We start from the raw sequence: 20,394 nt of genomic DNA on the forward strand, positions 1-20,394 counted from the left end.
AGCAAAACATAGTTTTATCCACATGAATATATTCATAAAAAACAAACTGGAGTCCAGGCTGGTTTGGCTCAGCGATTAGTGTCGACCTGCGGACCGAAGAGTCCCAGGTTTAATTCCCAGTCAAGGGCACGTTCCTGGGTTCGAGCCCCAGCACCAGTCGGGTTCAATCAGGAGGCAACCAATCAATGTGGCTCTCATATCATGTTTCTCTTTCTCCCCCCGACCAAATCTTTAAAAAAAAAACAATCAATGGAAAAATATCCTCAGATGAGGATTAAATTAATAAATAAATAAATTCTCAACAATTAAAAAAAACTGGATGGGTTTACACCAAAATTGTTAAGCAGTGATTTCATCTCTGGGTAACAAAATTATAGATGATGTTTATTTTCTTATTTTTCCTCTTACTACCAAAAGCAGATATACTGCAGAAAATTACTTTTAAAAAATATTTCCACACCCTGGCCAGTTTGGCTCAGCGGTTAGAGCGCTGGCCTGCAGTCTAGAGAGAGAGACCCAGGTTTGGTTCCTGCTAAGGGCGCGTACCTTGGCTGCAGTTTGTCCCAGGCCCTGGTTGGGTTGTGCGGGTAGCAGCCACTCAGTGTGTCCCTTTCATGTGGATGTTTCTCTCTCTCTCTCTTTCTCTCTCTCTCTCCCTCCCTCCCTCCCCCCTCCCTCCCCCTCTATCTGAACAAAAAATGGAAAAATGCCCTCAGGTGAGGATAAAAAAATTAAATTAAATTAAATTAAATTGAAATTAAAATAAAAAATGTTTCCACAATTCTACCCAGGGAAAAGTCAGAGAAAAGAAAGAGTAAGCAACCAACCAACATCACAGGTAAGTCTGTCATAACACCCTCCCAGCCCCCATATTTAACAGCTTGGTATCTGTTTACAGAAAATAAAAAACAGGGTGCGGGGGAGGGTTTTCAATGGGGAAAAAATGAGAAATATCTGTAACAAAAGCAAAATGAATAAAAAATTAGAAGAAAACAAAACAAAAAACATCCAGTTCTGGACTATAAAAACCTAAAACTATCTATCATGGGATCCTTAATACTTTAAAGTTACTTTTTTAGTGTTTTATCTCCATTCATTAAACTACTTTATACCAAATTCTCTTAAATATATCTGATTAAAGGATTTCATCAGAAAATGACATAACTGGTCTTATTTCTTTATCACTCCATCAACTTTCATTTTACAAAATAATAAACGGACAGGACAAAGGCTTCACAAAATTATTTGCTACTTCAAAATAATCAAGAATTAATACCCATTTCCTAAGCTGTTTCACTCCCTTTTCCCTCACCCTGCCCCCCCAATTTTTTAAGTTCATTTTCCATGATCTGGTAATAAAATATGACATCTTCCACACTTGTCAATGAAGATAAAGTGGCAATATAGTTGCAAAGAATAACAAATTTCATAACTTAATCCTATGGGAAGAAACCAAATGGTGATATATATCTGGCATAACCTGCATCTGACATGATGATGAATCTGAATAAAATACTTCATTGTACCTTCACCTTTCTGTTCATCAATGGTAAGTATCTGGCAAAAACCACAGACCCCTTGATGATACTTTCATAATTATACAAAAACTGATAATTCAAAGAATTCCTAACAGATGCATGCATGCATGCATGCATGCATGCATTCATTCACTCATATCCTCACCCGAGGACATTTTTGCATTTATCTTCAGATAGAGCGGGAGGGAGAAAGGAAGAAAGAGAGAGAAACATTGATGTGAGAGAGACACAATGAGTCGCTGCCACCCACACAACTCCAACCAGGGCCAGGGACAAACTGCAACCGAGGTACGTGCCTTTAGAGAGAAACGAACCCAGGTCTCTCTGGAGCACGGGCCGACACTCTAACCACTGAGCCAAATTGGCCAGGGCCTGACAGATGCTTTAAGAGAAATTTTCCTGGGGTGTCACTTTTAATCTACAAAAATGTTTATATTTTGAAAATCAACCCAGGAACTAAACACTTAATATCATGTTATTTAAATACTAAAAGCCCATCAGAATCAGTTCAGAGTACACCTAGAAAAACTCTCAACCTACATTCTTCCCCATCCCATGGGGGTAAGGAACAGAGCTTTGAAATTTCTACTTTTAATAGTCAACAGAATGGATTGATTTTATTTAAAAAGTTAAAATAGAGTACCACACATATTCATGCTCTCATTTTCCTTACTAATTCAAGTATGCCCTGCTGCTCTTCAGAAACACTTCAAAGAGAGGCACTTTCTTCCTAATTACACATTCAAATAAATGCATAACATGCATTTCAACTTGGAGTCATTTTCTTAAGAAATTAACTAGTAGAAACCATGTTACTACAATATCATGGTTGAAGTCATACCAAAGTCAAAACTGTAATACCTGAGATAACTTCCTCAGCTACATTGGACAAATACATTACCCACTATAACTTAAAAGTATTATTATCCTGGTTAGCATTATTTATTTTTGTGAGTTTAACAAGATAGACCAAAAAAAAAAAAAAAAAAAAAGAGGAGCAATTTCAAAATCATAGGAAACATTTAAATTTAATAAGTTCATTTTCCTTTCCTAACTTCCAAGGCAGCTATACCAGAACCCAAATCTCTGCAGAGCAGCATATGCTCACACAAGGGTAATGATCCAGAAACAGACAGCATCCTTGACACATCCCAAGTCAAAGAAAATATAGCCTCCACTCTAGAGACTTACAGTTTAAGTCAGACAAACAACTTTAAGACATAAAACACCCGAATGGCAACCAGCTAATGATTTTTTTTGGAATTTATATTTTGGTTTTCCTGCTCAGGTTAAATGAAGAGCAAAAGAAAATGGATTAAATTGTGAGAGTGGAGGAATGGGGGTCAATAATGAACAAGTGTTAAATTAATCATTCTTCAGGAACATAAGAAGGATAGGAATTGAACTGGGAGCACTTCTAACAATAGATCCAGACACCAGGGGATCACATAAAAAGAGAGATCCACAAAAGTAAAAGGAGAAAACAGGATGAAAAATCTACCAAGATGGCAAGGGGGAAAGGCAGGATAACAAATGAGAAGCCAGAACTCAAAGCAAGAGTATGAGAAATATCAGTTGATTTCTTGTGAGGTTTAATTTCTTGTGAAGAAAGTGATTACACTAATCTGAAATCCTAATTAACTTTAATCTTTTTCAAAATGTTAAACGTTTCTCTGCTACTGCTCTTCCAGAGCATCATTATTAACACTTTGAAACCCATACTCAACATTCTAGGGTAGAAATACCCGTCATTTTTCTCCTGTGAAATACTCAAGAGCCCATATATCAGAGTAAGCTCATGACTCCAATCTGATTAAAACCACACTAACAAGACCAGACAAATTAAAATGCAATCTCTCTCACACATCCACACAAAGCTCCTCAAAGCTATATTTCAAGTCTTTACATCATAAATTTAGCAAACTCAGACTCTACTCTATCTCCTGTCTACCTCTCAAATAGTCACTGACAGCTGCTTTGTTCTGATCACATCTGCCTTTTAACATCTATCTTCCAGGCTGCCTATACTAGGTGTGAGTATGTCAGTCTGAAGCTGTCAACATCTGCACTGGACACGATACCAATTTTCACCTCGTTCAATCTGATTCTAGTCAGCTGCCAGGGAGAAAATTATGCTTCAAGAGCTTGACAGTTTATGCTCGATATCCATCCTTTTGTCAGAAATAAAATATATCATTTTCCTTAAAATTGCCTTGCCAAGATTCACTATATATATATATATAAAACATATACATCCACACTACTTATATATGTGTACACACACACACACACACCTCCATATGTGTTGTTTTTCCCACTATATAGAAATTATTCAAGCTGTACCAAGGAACATGGCATCTGTGTCTTCAATTTCACTACACAATTACTGAGATATGTAAAAGAATGTTTCTTAATTTGTATCAATTAAAAACTCTCATTGCCTGTCCCTTCTTTATGACAATGTCCTAAGAGACGGTCAGTTTTATCTGACTGGGTGATTCTGTGCTTTCAAGATTTAAAAAGCTAAGAAGTTATCTGTGCAACAAGACCATTAAAAAGTATGCCCACCAATCAACTATAGCTGTTAAGATCACACAGATGCTAGCAAACTCATAGTTTTAATTTTGTTGTTTTAATAGACCAATAAATACTGCTTTCTTGCTCTAAAAATGACAAGACACTTTCTACAGAAAAAAGTTCTTGTAACGACTGACACTTAGCATTGAATAACGTTGATTGTTCTCAAGAAACTGAAATCCTACTTCTACTCAAAAGCAATGCACTTTCACTGTAAAACGAAAGCCTCCAAAAAAAATATTAAGACAAAAGTGCCTAAACATAAACAAACATGAAAGTGGGGAAACTACAATCCAAACATTACAGTGTTGCTTTCTATTTATTGGACAACGAATTTACTCTATTTTCACCTTCTAGCCATTTGGAGAGAAGGTATATGTAGATGTCACTATTAAATGTTTTTTTCAATATTGGAGAAGAGGCTTCAGTAAATTATCCAGGTGTTTTCATGTTGTCTACCAGGTGAATAACAGCACATACATGAGAGGTGACAGGCTGTAGTTAGTGGAATGGCTGTCATGGAAGAAAAATCAAGCCAAATGGCCTGGAAGGCATGTAAATATCACGGGCTCAGCTACAATCCTTGTTCTGTTCAAAAGAACTCTATCACCTTTTCCAGGACTATCATAAATCTGGTCCCACCATTAAAACCATTACAAACACATACAATCATGTCTTGATTTTCAACTCCAAATTAATTCTACCTCTGCAATAGCAATAAATTAGTGATGGAAAATCTAAAAATTTAAACATCTGGCCCAATAGGCCTTGTCTCAATTTGTGAAAACCTGGCTGAATTCCAATCAATAAGAAAAATAACATGGCTTCAACAAATCAACAAAGGAACATTACTGTTTATAGATACCTATCACTGACCTAGGGACTCTCACAAGCACCATTACATTTGAGATACAGTAACTAAAAAATATGAAGAAACAACCTCAATTAGCTCCAAATAATGCAGATTTTTAAAAAGTAAATAGCATTTTATACTTATAAAGACAGCAAAAGAATTTTAGTGAACTATCCCACTACCTGTCAAGAAGGACAATTTGTTTCTATTCAACATCATTTTACTTTACCTCTTGTTTTTTGTTGTTGTTTTTTTTAAGAAACATACACACACACCCTCCTCATTTATTGTGCCCTGGCATGAATATGTGGTCCCGTTTGGCTAATCAGTCTCCTATGGCAATAGAAACTGTTTCAGTGCTGAGGAAAACCCAAGCAAAGCTAACCAATCCCCTCTAGGACTAAGATGTAGACGCTGGGGGAAAAAAGTTCTTTTTCTGCTGGGATGACAAAGCGAGGATGACCACCTCAAACTAGAGGTGGGCATCTTGTACATGTGTACATATGAAAAAAGAAGTAAACAGAAATACATAGAGGCAGGTGATAAATAAAGCCTCACGCTGGCCCGTTTGGCTCAGCGGTTAGGGCATCGGCCTGCGGTCCAGAGAGACCCGGGTTCGGTTCCCACTAAGGGCATATATCTCGGATGCAGTTTGTCCCCGGCCCTGGTTGGGTCGTGTGGGTGGCAACCACTCGATGTGTCCCTTTTGCGTCGATGTTTCTCTCTCTCTCTCTCTCCCTCCCACTCTATCTGAACAAAAAATGGAAAAAATGTCCTCGGGTGAGGATAAAAAAAAAAAAAAAAAAAAATTTTGCCTAAGGTTATAGTTGCCGAACGTGTTAGGAGGTGTTTGCAGTTTCCAGTACTAGTGAACACTACAAATCATGAACCCAGTGATTAATTCTAATTTTGACTTCTGTAATAGCTGTCACACCCACTATTGTACCAGTCCCTTGGGGGTGGGGATGGGAGCAGAAGGGGGATGGGGCTTCTGTCTATAAAAGTGATGAGCAAGAAGAATCTAGGCTAAGGATCTGGGGAAGCTGTACCCCCTCCCCCGCCCCCCACAGCCCAGCAGTGTAATGAAGTGCTCCTTTACAATTCGACTGTGCGTCTCTGGTTTTCTCACTGACACGTTACAACATTAACACCTATCCTTTTCAAACTAATCCAAAAACTTCAATAATAGGGAAGACTTCGAAGTCTTTTATATGAGACCAGCATTATCATAATTCCAAAACCAGATAAAGACACTACAAAGAATGAAAACTATAGGCCAGTATCCCTGATGAACACTGATGCTAAATCCTCGACAAAATATTAGCAAAAGGATCCAGCAATACAGTAAAAAGACCATACACCATGTTCAAGTGAGATTTATTCCAGGAATGCAGGGTTGATACAATATTTGCAAATTATACTATAAACATGATACATCACATAAACAAAATAAAGAATAAAAAATCATAAGATCGTATTAATAGATGCAGAAAAGGCATCTGGCAAAATCCACCACCCATCTTTTAAAAAAACTTAGCAAAGTAAGAGTAGAGGAATCATACCACAACATAACAGCCATATATGACCAACATCATACTCTATAGGCAAAAACTAAATTGTTTCCCTTAAGATCAGGAACAAAACAGGGATATCCAGCACTAGCTGATATGGCTCAGTTGGTTGGGCGATGGGTCAGGCACTGAAAAGTTGCTAGTTCGATTCTGGTTCAGGGAACATGCCCAGGTTGTGGGCTTCTATCACAGCCTAATACGGAACGTGCAAGAGGCAGCTCATCAATGTTCCTTTCTCTCTCTCTCTCTTCTCTCTCCTCCCTCTCTTCTTCTCCCTTCCCGTCTCTCTAAAAAACTATTTAAAAATCTTGGGTAAAAAAAAAAAGACAGGGATGTCTGCTGTTACCACTCTTATTCAACATAGTACTGGAATTACTAGCCACAGCAATCAGACAATAAGAAATAAAAGATATCCAAATTGAAAAGGCAGGAAGTAAAACTGTCTTATTCACAGATGACATGATGTTGTACACAAAAAAACCCTAAAGACTCCACACACACACACACACACACAAAACCTACAAAATCTAATACAGGATTCAGCAAAGTAGCAGGACACAAAATTAACATTCAGAAACTGGTGGCATTTTCATACACCAATAATGAACCAACAGAGACACTTCAAAATAATCCAATTAACTGTAGCAGCAACAAAAAAATAAGGTACCTAGGAATAAATTTAACCAAGGAGGTAAAACAACTGTATTCAAAGTTATAGGATACCAAAGAGAGAAACTGAGAGAGAGAGAGAGACAAAAAAGTGGAAGTATATACCATGTTCATGGACTGGAAGAATTAACATAATTAAAATGTCCATACCACCCAAAGCAATCTATAGATTCAATATAATTCCTATAACTCCTATTCCTATTTCACAGATCTGGAACAAGTATTCCAAAAATGTATATGGAACTACAAAAGACCCAAATAACCTCAGCATTCTTAAGAAAGAAGAACAAAGCTGGAGGTATCACACGACATGATAACAAACTATACTACAAGCCCATTGTAATCAAAATACCCTGGCATAAGAAAAGACATATAGATTAATGAAACAGAACAGAGAACTCAGAAATAAACCCATGCCTTTTTTGTCAATTAATATTTGAAAAAAGAGGCAAGAGCACACAAGGGGGTAAACATAGTCCATTCAATAAATGGTACTAGGAAATGTGAACAGGTACATGCAAACAAATGAAACTAAACCACCAACTTATACCATACACAAGAATAAACTTAAAATGGATTAAAGACTGAAATGTAAGTTGCAAAACCATAAATATCCTACAAGAAAAGATAGGCAGTAAAATCACAGACATCTCTCATAACGACATTTTTGTCCATAGATCTCCTCGGGCCAGAGAAACCAAAGAAAAAATAAACAAATGGGACTACATCAAACTAAAAAGCTTTTGCACAGCAAAAGAACCATCAACAAAATGAAAAGGAAACCCACTGAATGGGAGAACATATTTGCCAATGATACATCTGAAAAGGGGTTGATTTCTAAAATACATAAAGAATTTATACAACTCAACACCAGAAAGACAGACAATCCAATTAAAATATGGGCAAAGGACCTGAATAGACACTTTTCCAAAAAGGACATACAAATGGCCAACTGACATATGCAAAAATGCCCTATGCCACTAAACTTCAGAGAGAGGCAAATTAAAACCACAATAAGATATCACCTCACACCTGTCAGAATGCCTATCATCAATAAATCAACAAACAACAAGTGCTGGTGAGGATGTGGAGAAACGGGGAATCTTCATGCACTGATGGTGGGAATGTAGATTGGTGCAGTCATAATAGAAATCAGTATGAAGTTATCTCAAAAATGAAAAATCTGCCTTATGACCCAGCAATCCCACTTCTGGGAATATAGCTGAAGAAACCCAAAACACGAATTCATAAGAATATATGCGCCCCTAAGTTCATTGCAGTGTTATTTAAAATAGCCAACATCTGGACACAACCCAAGTACCCATCAGTAAAGGAGTGAATAAAAAAGCTGTGATGCCCTGGCTGGTTTGGCTCAGCGGTTTGAGCGTCAGCCTGCAGTCCGGAGAGACCCGGGTTCAGTTCCCACTAAGAGGACGTACCTCGGTAGCAGTTTGTCCCGGCCCTGGTTGAGTCATGTGAGTGGCAACCACTCAATGTGTCCCTTTCATGTCCATGTTTCTCTCTCTCTCTCCCCCTTCCACTCTATCTGAACAAAATATCAAAAAATGTCTTCGGGTGAAGATTTAAAAAAGCTGTGATGCCTGGGCAGTGTGGCTCAGTGGATTAAGAATCATCTCATGAACTGGACAGGTCCTGGTTTGGTTCCCAGTCAGGGCACATGCCTGGGTTACAGGCTTGATCCCCAGTAGGGGACGTGCAGGAGGCAACCAATCAATGTTACTCTCTCACATCAACATTTCTATCTCTTTCTACTTTCCTCTCTCTTTAAAAACAAAAAAATCAATAAAAATGTTTTTTATAAAGCTGTGGTACATTTACACGATGGAATACTATGCAACCATAAAAAAAAAAAAAGAAGGAAACCTGAAAAAGAAAAAAATGGAGGCAGAGTGAATGGAAGCTACACAGACCATCTCCCAGGACTCAACTGGAATTACAACTACAATAAAAACAAAACGACGAGAAAAATCAACAGAAAAGCAGCTTGCAGGGATCATATAACCAGGGACACTGACTCGATCCTGGGAGGATTGCAGAGGTGTGAAAGAAGGGCTGGGAGCCCACAGACAGCAATGGCCTTAGCTGTGAGCAGTGCCCTCGGGTTAAACTCCCAAGCAGCTCTACAGTGCAAAGCGGGGACAGACGCTAAAATAGCCACAGCCACTCACCTTGGACTCTGGCAGAGGAAGGGCGCACTGGACTGGAACTGTGTGGGGACGCTTGGGATTTGGAGGAGGCTCAGAGCTTTTGCTGAGTTGAAGTCACACAGGACAGTGGCTATCTTGCTCCTTCCAGGGCTCTGGGGAGAGGCAGTGGGCCCTCCCTCGGGAATTCAACCCAACCCAGGTGGGCCATTGAAATGCAAATTGAGGCTCACAAACAACAGCATCTGCCCCACCCTCAGGAAAACCCCTTACACTGAGCACTTGAGGGAGTTTTTCATTCAACTGAGAAGCCAAGGCTCTTCAAGTAACCACTAATGATAGCCTTCAGGCAAAAAGCTAGAGGATAACTGTACCATTCCTGGGCTAGCAAGTCCAACCAGGAAAGGAAAACTTGACAGTGGTGGTTAACGTGGATCCTACCTCCCTCATCCAAACCCAGGAGAGGGAGCCACAAACAGCAGAACACCAACACCCACAGTGAAAATTTGGGAGGCTCCAAAGTCCACTGTGATAGCCGAAATGGTGAAACACAGAAACAAAAGCCAAATGAAAGAACAAGAGACCTCTACCGAATATTTCAAAATATTCAAGAAGTAAGATTTCCAAACTTGTTTTATGAGGCCAGCATAATTCTAATTCCAAAACCAGAAAAAGATACTACAAAGGAAGAAAACTACAGGCTAAGATTCCCTGATGAACATGGACGCCCAAATCCTGAAAATAATACTAGCAAATTGGATCCAGCAATACAGCAAAAAAATTATTCACCACGACCAAGTGGGATTCATCCCAGGGATACAAGGCTGGTACAATATTCGCAAATCAATAAATGTGATACAGCACATAAACAAAATGAAGAATAAAAACCACATGAGCATATCAATAGATGCTGAAAAAGCATTCAAAAAAATACAGCATCCATTTCTGATAAAAACGCTCAGCAATGTGGAAATAGAGGGATCATATCTTGACATAATAAAGGCCATATATGAAAGACCTACAGCCAACATCATACTCAATGGGCAGAAACTAAAAGCATTTCCCTTAAGAATAGGAACAAGACAGGGATGCCCACTTTTGCCACTCTTATTTAACATAGTACTGGAAGTCTTAGCCACAGCAATCAGACATAAAGAAAAAATGAAAAGGATCCAAATAGGAAAGGAGGAAGTAAAACTGTCATTATTTGCAGATGACATGATACTATACATAGAAAACCCTAAAGACTCCATCAAAAATCTACTAGACTTAATATATAAAGTTGGCAAAGTAGCAGGATACAAAATTAACCTCAAGAAATCGATGGCATTCTTAAACACCAATGATGAACTCACAGAAAGAAAAACTAAAACAATAATCCCATTTACCATCTCGGCAAAAAAATTAAGATACAAAGGAATAAACTTAACCAAAGAAGTAAAGGACCTGTTTGCAGAAAACTACAGGATATTGAAAAAAGAAATAGAGGAAGATACAAAAAAGTGGAATCACATACCTTGTTCATGGATTGGAAGAATTAACATCATTAAAATGTCCATTATTACCCAAAGCAATCTATAGATTCAATGCAATCCCCATCAAAATACCAACAACATATTTCACAGAACTAGAACAAATACTTCAAAAGTTCATATGGAACCAAAAAAGACACCAAATAGCCACAGCAATCTTGAAATAGAAAGACAAAGTAGGTGGGATCACAATACCAGGTATCAGGTTATACTACAAAGCGACTGTAATCAAAACAACCCGATACTGGCACAAGAACAGGCATATAGACCAGTGGAACAAAATAGAAAACCCAGATATGGACCCAAGACACTATGCTCAATTAATATTTGACAAAAGAGGCAAGAGCATACAATGGAGTAAAGACAGCCTCTTTAATAAATGGTGTTGGGAAAATTGGACACCTACATGCAAAAAAATGAAACTAGACCATCAACTTACACCATACACAAGAATAAACTCAAAATGGATAAAAGACTTAAATGTGACCTGTGAATCCATAAAAATTCTAGAAGAAAATGTAGGCAACAAAATTTCAGACATCATACGCAGCAGAATTTTAACTTATACATCACCTAAGGCAATAGAAACAAAGGAGAAAATGAACACGTGGGACTACATCAAACTCAAAAGCTTCTGCACAGCAAAAGAAACAACAATCAAAACAGAAAGGCAGCCCTGGCCGGTTTGGCTCAGCGGTTAGAGCATCGACCTGCGGTCCTGAGAGACCCGGGTTCGGTTCCCGCTAAGGGTACATACCTCGGTTGCAGTTTGTCCTCGGCCCTGGTCGCTCGTGCGGGTGGCAGCCACTCGATGTGTTCCTTTCACATCGATGTTTCTCTCTCTCTCTCTGTTCCTCTCTCTCCCTCCCACTCTACCTGAACAAAAAATGGGAAAGTGTCCTCGGGTGAGGATAAAAAAAAAACAAAAAAACAGAAAGGCAACCCACTGTATGGGAGAGCATCATTGCCAATGATACATCAGATAAGGGGTTAATTTCCAAAATATATGGAGTACTCATACAACTCCACAAAAGGAAGACAAAGAACACAATTAAAAAATGGGCAGAGGAGCTGAATAGACACCTCTCCAAAAAAGACATACAAATGGCCAAGAGACATATGAAGAAATGCTCAACATCACTAATCATCAGAGAGATGCAAATTATAACAACAATGAGGTATCACCTCACACCTGTCAGAATGGCCGCCATCAACAAATCATCAAACAATAAGTATTGGGGAAGGTGTGGAGAAAAGGGGACTCTAGTACACTGCTGGTGGGAATGCAGACTGGTATAGCCACTATGGAAAACAATATGGTGTTACCTCAAAAAATTAAAAATTGCACTTCCATTTGACCCAGTGATCACACTTCTAGGAATACACCCTAAGAAGCCTGATGCACCAATCAGAAAGAACATATGTACCCCCATGTTCATAGCAGCACTATTTACAATAGCTAAGATCTAGAAACAGCCCAAGTGTCCATCAGTAGACGAATGGATAAAAAAGCTGTGGTACATATACACAATGGAGTACTATGCAGCTGTAAGAAAGAAAGATCTCTTATCCTTTGAGATGACATGGAGGGACCTGGAAAGTATTATCCTAAGTGAAACAAGCCAAGCAGAAAAAGACAAATACCACGTGATCTCACTTATTTGTGGAATCTAATGAACATAACAGTCTGAGAAATAGGGAAGACCCAGAAACATGGAAGTAGGATACAGACTGACAACCCTCTGAAGAAGGGGTGGCGGGGGGAGGAAAGAGATAAACCACAGAACTTATATGCATATACGCATAACCAATGGACATGGACAACAAAGCCCGCGGACAGGGTGGGGGGGTGGGGAGGAAGATGTCAATGGGGTAAAAAAGGAGAAACATCTGTAACAAATATAAAAATTAAAAATAAAAGAAGGAAACCTTACCCTATGTGACTGCATGGAAGCATGGATGGACCTGGAGATTATTATGCTAAGTGAAATAAGCCAGTCAGGAAGACAAATAATATATGATCTGACTTGTATGTGAAATCTAATCAACAAAATAAACTGACAAAATACAACCAAAGGCATGGATACATGGAACAGACTGACAGCTCGGAGCGGGGGGGGGGGGGGGGGGGGCGTGGATGAAAGAAGGTAAGGAATTAACCAAAGAACATATACATTCAAAACCTCGGTTCTTGAATGACTCTGACCTCAAACAATTTGGTTCTTGACCAAGTTGATCCTGAAAATAATGTGTGGGTTGCCAAACTAAACTTCATTTGTGACTATTTTCATGGGGTTTTTTTCCCCCTTTTGTTGCTGGCAAAATGGGTGATTAGCAGTATGTTTTTTATTCTTTATTGATTTTATATAGAGAGGAAGGGAGAGGGAGAGAGAGACAGAAACATCGATGAGAGAGAACATCGATTGGCGGCCTCCTGCATGACGCCCCCACTGGGCATCAGACCCACAACCCAGACATGTGCCCTGACTGTAATCGAACCAGCAACCTCCTGGTGCATGGGTCAACACTCAAGCACTGAAATACAGCAGCTGGACTGAATAGCACTATTTTAAAACATAAAGAGGCCATCAAGAGTGCTGATGTTGCCCTGGCCAGTTTTCCTCAGTGGTTAGAGTGTCGGTCTGCAGTCCAGAGACCCGGGTTCAGTTCCCGCTAAGGGCATGTGCCTCGGTTGCAGTTTGTCCCTGGCCCTGGTTGGGTCATGCGGGTGGCAGCCACTAGATGTGTCCCTTTCACATCGATGTTTCTCTCTCTCTTCCTCTCTCTCCCTCCCACTCTATGTGAACAAAAAAATGAAAAAATGTCCTTGGGTGAGGATAAAAAAAAAAAAGAGTGCTGATGTTGCTAAGGGTGTGAAAGTGCTCACAAAACAATGATCACAGGCAAATGAAGAGGTAGAAAAATTGCTGATTTGGATAAACAAAAAGCAGTTAGCCAGTGACAGTATTTTGGAGGCAATTGTGAAAAATCAAAGATGCTGCATACTGACTTCCTGAAAAACACCTCTGAAACGAGTGCTGAAATGGGAAAAAATGATTCAGTTTTTAAACAAATTGCTTCTCAAACAGCCTTTCGGAATGAATTAAGTTCAAGAACCAAGGTTCCTGTATACATAACACATATATACAAACAACAGTGTGATAATAGTCAGAGGGAAAGGGGTGTTGGGGCTAGGAGGAGGTGGGCAAGGGTAGGAGGGAATGGGAACAGAAAAAGACTTTTCTCGGGGTGATAGGTGCATGATGCTTTATCGAGTTTACACTTTAAAACCTGTATGGTTTTGTGAACCAATGTCACTCCAATAAATACAATAAAAATTATTATAGCCCTGGCCGGTTTGGCTCAGCGGTTAGAGTGTCGGCCTGCGGACCAGAGAGACCTGGGTTCGGTTCCCGCTAAGGGCACGTACCTCGGTTGCAGTTTGTCCCCAGCCCTGGTTGGGTCGTGAGGGTGGCAGCCACTCGTGTCCCTTTCATGTTGATGTTTCTCTCTCTTCCTCTCTCTCCCTCCCGCTCTATCTGAACAAGAAATGAAAAGGCATCCTCGGGTGAGGATTAAAAAAAAAAAATTATTATAAAAAAAGATCCATGGGAGGGGGGCGAGAGTGAGGGGGGGTCAATGGGGGAAAAAAAGAAGATCCAGTGAACCTTCAGAAAGCTTTTCCAATCCCATGCTTCCCTTCCCATCCAATCCCATTCATTGCATGCCATTCGTGCTGTTAATTTACTTTTTTTTTCCTTTACTGATTTTAGAGAAAGGAAGTGAGAGGGAGAGAGAGACAGAAACATCGATGAGAGAGATCATCGATTGGCCGCTTCCTGCATGCCCCTCACTGGGCATGGGGCCCACAACCTGGGCATGTATCCTGACCGGGAATCAAACCGGCAACCTCTTGGTGCATGGGTCGAAGCTCAACCACTGAGCCACACTGGCCAGAGGTAATTTACTTTTAATATCCATGCATACTGATTATATAAATCTCTGGGACAAAACAGAAAAACAAACCTCCTATATGCTAGAAGACAATCTCTCTTCATCAAAGACCACACACAGTCACACAGCCCTTTTCCCATTCTGGTTTCTCTGACACAAGCTTTCTCCACTGTTTCCCAATACATCAATCATCTATTCAGCTCCTTTACTGAAAAGAGTGTCATTAGAAGCAGTGCAGGAATACATAAAGGTGTACCTCAGTTTCCTTGGGCCTTCTCCTCCTTCACGAAAAATGCCGGTGAGCTACTATAGACAAGAAGTTACTGATGTAACAGCAAGTCTATGAGCTTGGCCTTTGAAATACAATTTTAACTAATAGATTAAAAAAAAAAAAAACGTGTTCTAGTAGAGGCTACACCTCATCACTCCACTTCCAATTTACCATTGCTGGTCCCCTTTTTTAATATCTCTCCTTTTTCAAGCAAGTTTCATTTAGGCCTTTCCATTTATGTCCCTTGGATGTCTCCTACCCAGCTAAGGGCCTTCATTTTCTTGTCAGAGCCCTATTCAAGGATTCATAAAATACATTTAGATACTCTTTTCTAGGTATTGTTAAACTACATATGTATGAGGAGTGACTACTAATGAGTATGAGATTTCTTTTTAAGATAAAATGTTTTGGAATTATGTAATGGTGATAGCTACAAAATTTCATGAATATACTAAAAACCACTGAGTTACACATTTTAAAAGGGTGAAATTTACATTATGTAAATTATATCTCAATTTTTTTAAAATATATTTTTATTGATTTTTTTTTTTGAGAGAGAGAAGGGAGAAATAGAAACATCGATGGGAGAGAGATACAATGATTGGCTGCCTCCTGCATACCCCCCACCCACCCCACCCCCCGCGGATCAAGCCCGCAACCCAGGCATGTGTCCTGACTGGGAATCAAACTGGGACCTCTTAGTCAATGAGACGACACTCAATCCACTGAACCACACCGGCCGAGTTATATCTCAATTTTTTTTTTTAAAGATAAGATTTGCCACTCTTACCTCTGTATTTACATTTGGCACTGAGAAGGAAACCATTTAATTTCTGAGACAACAGCCTTTTCTCACACATTTGAGAACATAGTCAATTATCTTCATAAAACATTTAAGTGCCTACCATGGACCAAGCACCACAAGTGCCACTAAGAATGGCCATTTCACCCTGGCCGGTTTGGCTGAGCAGTTAGAGCATCGGCCTTCAGACCAAAGGGTCTCAGGTTCGATTTCCAGTCAAGGGCATATACCTGGGTTGCAGGTTGACGCCAGGCCCGGTTAGGGTCGGTGCAGGAGACAGCCAATCGATTCGTCTCTCTCCTATCAATGTTTCCTTCCTTCTCTCTCTCCCCGCCCCCCCCTCCTGCCTTCCTCCCTCCCACTCCATCTAGAAATCAATGGAAAAATATCCTTGGATAAGGATGAAGAACAACAACAAAAATGGTCACCAGATCAGCATAGAAACTGCCCTGCAGGAACCTAAAGAGGGGAAGGCAACAAATTACTTAATTACCAATGTAATAAGAGTTAGGAATAAAAGGTATAAAGTATAAATGATTTAATCAGGGTGGAGTTGGGGGGGGCAGGGTGCACAAAAAAGAAAAAAGCACATCTAAGAGGTACATATATGCCTCAGCCCATATAAAGCAGTTTCAACAACAAATTTGGGCTGATCAGCAATACAATGAAACCCCTAGATCACAGGGTTTTGGATGCCATGCAATAATTGATTCCTGGCTCCCATCCATCACAGGAGCCTTACTTGGCCATTTCATTGGCCCTGAGGTAAAGTGACCCTGTGTTTATGTATGTGAATCTTTTACCCACTGGCAATGCTAATGATAAGGTTTTAGTGTACTCACAAATTTTTTTTATTATTTATGTAATCAGGAACAAATACAAAAAGAAAATTAAGTTATGCTGAAAAATTATATACATTCAACTGGTTATTAATTACGACTGCGCCCTGGCCGGATTGGTTCAGCAGTTAAAGTGTCAGCCTGCGGTCCAGAGAGACCCAGGTTCGGTTCCCGCTAAGGGCACGTACCTCAGTTGCAGTTTGTCCCCGGCCCTGGTTGGTCATGCGGGTGGCAGCCACTCAATGTGTCCCTTTCACGTCGATGTTTCTCTCTCTCTCTTCATCTCTCTCCCTCCCACTCCACCTGAACAAAAAATGGAAAGATGTCCATGGGTAAGGATTAAAAAAAAATTATGATTGTACAGAAAGCACAGGGCTTGTACAAACTCAAAGATAAAGAAGGTCTAATTTTTTTTTTTAATACTTTTTTTTTTTTTTTTTTAATCCTCACCCGAGGATATTTTTCCATTTTTTGTACAGATAGAGTGGGAGGGAGAGAGAGGAAGGGAGAGAGAGAGAGGAACATCGATGTGAAAGGACACATTGAGTGGCTGCCACCCGCATGACCAACCAGGGCCGGGGACAAACTGCAACCGAAGTACATGCCCTTAGCGGGAACCGAACCCGAGTCTCTCCGGACCGCAGGCCGACGCTCTAACCGCTGAGCCAAACTGGCCAGGGCAAGAAGGTCTAATTTTTTGCTCAAAAGAGTTATAAATACTTTTTTGAAAACAGTAAGCTCATATCTTTAACAGTCTGGAAAAACCCTAAGTCAGAGGTCAGCTAAACATAGCCTTTGGATTAAATCTGGACAACAATATTTTTTGTTAATAAGTTTTATTGGAACATAGCCATGCCCGTTTGTTTATGTATTTTCATAGCTGCTTTCCCAACATGACTGCAGAACTGAATAGCATAGCATCAGCATCAGCATCAGCAGAGACCTTATTGCTAGTAAAATCTATATTTCCGAACTGGCCCTTCACAAAAAAAATTTTCCAGCTCATACTATAGACAAAATTAGTCCACATTAAATCAGAGCAAAGAAATCTTCTTATACATCCCTTAGCAATTAAGTGTTCCAGTGGGAAAGCAATAGACTTGAAATGCAAAGAATTCTAACTGTCTTATTAGTCAATCTGCTATGAAGCTCTAGGTAAATTATAATTACTCTGTTTTATATATCAATAAAATTCAGAGCAGTTAGGTAAGTTTTGCCTAAGTACTCAGGGCCACTGAAGCCAGGCCTGAGGAAGGAGTCTGTATTAATTATCTTTTGCAACCTAACAAATTACCCCAAAAGTAGACAGCTTAAAATAAACATTTATTGTCTCCCCAAGTTTTCTGGCCAATGATTTGGGGTTGGCTGCAGCTGCCATCATCTGAAACTTACTGGAGCTGGAGGATCTGCCTCCAAGGTGGCTTACTCACATGCTTAGCAAACTGCTGCTGTTGGCAGGAGACTTCAGTTCCTCTCCATAGACCTCCTGAGTGTCTGTATAACATAGCAACCAGCCTCTCCCCATAGTGAATAATCCATAAGAAAGAGCCAAATGAATATTAGACTCTTTTTATGACTTTGTATATCTATTTCCAACAGATTCTATCCTTTACAAAATCGAGAGTCTCTAAGTCCAACACACATTTAACAGGATCAAAGTTAGGCTACAGTTTTTAAGGGAGGGGTGTCAAAGAATCTGTAGACATATTAACACTACTATAGGGTTTCAAATGATGAAACAACATAACCAACAAGGCTTGGCTAATTAACGAATTTGTGCTTAACCATTTTTCATAACATGTATTCTTTGTTCTATTTTATGACAGGAGAGAGGTTTCAACACCACTTGTTAAGAGTCTCCAAAGAAAAAAGTCAACAGCAAACAAACAAACAAAAAAAGATACTTCAGCTTTCATATCTGATGCAGTAATGATGACAGAAGGCAATATTACTTTTGTTTTAGTTTTTTTCCCTCCATAGAGAAGACAATTTATGGTGAATAGATTACGATCATAAATAATTGCAAAGTTGGACTAGGACAGACAAGTACTTATGATTCAGAGTCACTAACAAAACAAATTTAGATATGCACTGAAAAATCAGGGGGGTTTGAGGGTACATGTATTGTTACCATGATTGCTACAGATCTGCATCAGAGAATCTTCAGAAACAAGGAATACTTACAGAGTGAAAAAGTAAACTGCGCCCTGGACAGTTTGGCTCAGGGGTTAGAGTGTCGGCCTGTGGTCCAGAGAGACCCAGGTTCAGTTCCCGCTAAGGGCATGTACCACAGTTGCAGTTTGTTCCCGGCCCTGGTTGGGTCGTGTGGGTGGTAACCACTCGATGTGTCCCTTTCACATCGAAGTCTCTCTCTCTCTCCCTCTCTCTCTCCCCCTCCCATTCTCCCTCCCTCCCTCCATCCCACTCTATCTGAACAAAAAAATAGAAAAATGTCCTTCAGTGAGGATTAAAAAAAATAATTAACTGCAACAATTGAATGTATTTGGAGCCCTGGCCCTTGTAGCTCAGTAGGATGAGTGTCACCCAACACACCAAAAGGTCACTGGTTCAATTCCCAGTCAAGGTACATACCCAGATTTCGGGTTCAATCACCAGTCAGAGTGTGTGCAGGAGGCAGCCAACAGCTGTTTCTCTCTCCCATCAATGTTTTTCTCTCTCGCTCTCCCTTCCTCTCTCTCTAAAAATCAATAAAAATATATTTTTTTAAATGTATTTTGAAAATAAATGTCTTAGTCACTAGACTGAATGAACATTTGAACACATTCATCTGTTAATATTATTGTAAGTTTCATTCCATGAGGCAAGAAGGCCTGGGGAGTAAATCTTTCACAGAGAGCATAATGAAATAATAGCCATCCTGATCTTCTCAACAAACAACTCAAAAATTGTCTAGAACTGGATAATTAAACCGCTTTAAAAATTATTGATTCAAAACCCACTCTACTGGACTGAATAGTGTTCCCCAAGAAGCTGTGAAAGTGGCCTTATTTGGAAATACGGTCTTTCAGATATAATCAAGTTAAGATGAGGTCATACTGGATTAGGGTGAACCCTAATTCAATGACTGATGTCCTTATCAGAGGGAACTCTGAACAGACACACAGGAAGAACGCTATGTGACAACAAAGGCAGAGAGTGAAGCAATGTGTCTACAAGCCAAAGAACGCCAAGAATGCTTGGCAACTACCAGAAGCTGGGAAAAGAATGGAACTGATTGTTCCTCTGAGCCCCCAAGAAATAATCAACCCTGACACCTTAATTTCAGATATCTGGACACCAGATATGAAAAAGAATACATTTATGTTTTTCTAAGCCACCGAGTTTGTGGTAACTTATGTTATGGCAGCTCTGGGAAACTAATACATCTGCCTGAAAACTGAGACAAATATTTTCCACTCAAGGTTTTTAGTTCACAAATTCAGAACAACTAAAGACAGTATCTCCCATTTAATGCACTGTCCCTTTTGGGGTACTGTCACAGGGATGAATTTGACACAAGACTCCAAAGGACTATGGATGCACATTGCTGTCAGCCATTAGAGATCCACTGAGGTGCTCCCAAAGGCCAATAAAGCACCTGCTCAGTTCACCTTAGTTGATAT

At 39.7% G+C, this 20,394-nt stretch overlaps 1 protein-coding gene across 1 annotated transcript in view; it reads right to left on the reverse strand.

Annotated features, from left to right (window-relative positions):
• CTNNA1 (catenin alpha 1) overlaps positions 1 to 20,394 on the reverse strand; it is a 199,489-nt gene that overhangs the window by 141,592 nt on the left and 37,503 nt on the right. The window lies entirely within an intron of this gene.

This window comes from Molossus molossus, unplaced genomic scaffold (genome assembly GCF_014108415.1).
Source record: "Molossus molossus isolate mMolMol1 unplaced genomic scaffold, mMolMol1.p scaffold_m16_p_4, whole genome shotgun sequence".
Lineage (NCBI taxonomy): Eukaryota > Metazoa > Chordata > Mammalia > Chiroptera > Molossidae > Molossus > Molossus molossus.